The sequence below is a fragment of the Strongylocentrotus purpuratus genome, unplaced genomic scaffold, assembly GCF_000002235.5.
Source record: "Strongylocentrotus purpuratus isolate Spur 01 unplaced genomic scaffold, Spur_5.0 spur5_contig_665, whole genome shotgun sequence".
Taxonomy (NCBI): domain Eukaryota; kingdom Metazoa; phylum Echinodermata; class Echinoidea; order Camarodonta; family Strongylocentrotidae; genus Strongylocentrotus; species Strongylocentrotus purpuratus.
The window spans coordinates 1-1479 of NW_022145354.1; the positions used below are offsets into that span (position 1 = coordinate 1).

Below are 1479 nucleotides of genomic sequence, written 5' to 3' on the forward strand. Positions count from 1 at the left end.
CCCCCCCCCCCACACAAAAAAACCAGCGTAATAAGCGGGTAAAAAGAGTGGTTGCTGAATCATGGTGGTGGGTATAACGTGAAAGTAAAATTAACAACTTCAAATGAACAATTCACCTTAATAATAGAAGCAAATAAGTTGTCCATGGTAGGGCTGATTGTTAAGAATCAGCGCGGAAAGAAACCAAGGCAAGCAGCATCGACCGCCGCAAGAGGGTTGAGGGCGCTATATAACTTTAACGGTCAACTATTGTTGTCAGTCTTATTTCGGCAAAGTTCGTGTAGTATTTCAACGATTAATTTACAGTTTGTGAGGGCCTGTCGTCGGTAGAAATAGAGAATCACCCACAATGAGATGGCCCCGCTTCAAACTCTAGAAATATCGCTGAAGGAAACAAAAGTGAAATCAGCAAGACCGATCAAATACAAAATTACCGGCCAGCGGCGAAGTGCCAACACGTCATAAACGCCGATTTATATTATATGACCTTTACTAATCACGTACAATTTTATATCAGTGGAAAGACCAAATCACGTAGTAGCCGCTTGGCTCAGTTTCAAACTCTAGAAATACCCTGCAATAAATAAGGAATCAAAACAGTTGGAATGTCAAACACAAAATAAGAGGAAATGCCGAGAAACGGGCCACCGCTTCTCGGCTGGTTGGGCTTGCATGAATGGGCATTGTTGTGCGTCCGCGCCGCGGCCGCAGCGTATCGTTAAAAGGCGGACAAAATGTTCTAACAGGCCATTACTCATCTTCCAGTTTCAGCATCTGCTCGATTATTCAACAGTAAATCTCGTGACAAAATCATGTCTACCTCTGCTGCAACCAAATCTCCGTCCCTTCTCAAGTTGGTGAAGGAAGCCATTGCCACTCTAGGGGGCAAAGGCGGCACCTCTTCTCAAGCCATCAAGAAGTACCTCCAGGAAAACTGTGGGGTAGACGTCGAGAAGAAGGCCAAAAGCATCCGCAATGCTCTCAACTCTGGTGTAGAGAAGGGTGAACTTATCCGCACCAAGGGTAAGGGAGCCGCCGGTACGTTCAAGATTGACAGCACCAAGGAGAGAAGCTGCCGCCAAGGCTAAGGCAGCTAAGGAGAAGGAGAGAATCAAGGCCAAGAAGGAACGGGAAATGAAAGCCGAGAAAGCCAAGAAAGCCAAGATTGCAGAGAAAGCCAAGAAAGCCAAAATGGTGAAGAAAATCAAGAAGCCCGCGCCGAAGAAGTCACCCAAGAAAGCTGCCAAGAAAACTCCCTCCAAGTCAACTAAATCATCTGCCAAGAAATCCTCCACAAGCCAGCCAAGCAACCAAGCCAGCCAAGAAGCCAGCCAGCAAGAGCACATCGAGCAAGCAGAAGAAAGTGTCGGCCAAGCCTTCGAAGAAATAAATCATCGAATCAACAAACTAAAACCAAAACGGCTCTTTTCAGAGCCACAACATTTTTACAAAAGAGATAGTCCTTTCATGCACGTTGAA

At 45.9% G+C, this 1479-nt stretch overlaps 1 pseudogene; it reads left to right on the forward strand.

The window, feature by feature from the left end:
* Positions 1-812: 812 nt before the first annotated feature.
* LOC115925403 lies at positions 813-1390 on the forward strand (annotated as a pseudogene).
* The last annotated feature ends 89 nt before the right edge of the window (positions 1391-1479 follow it).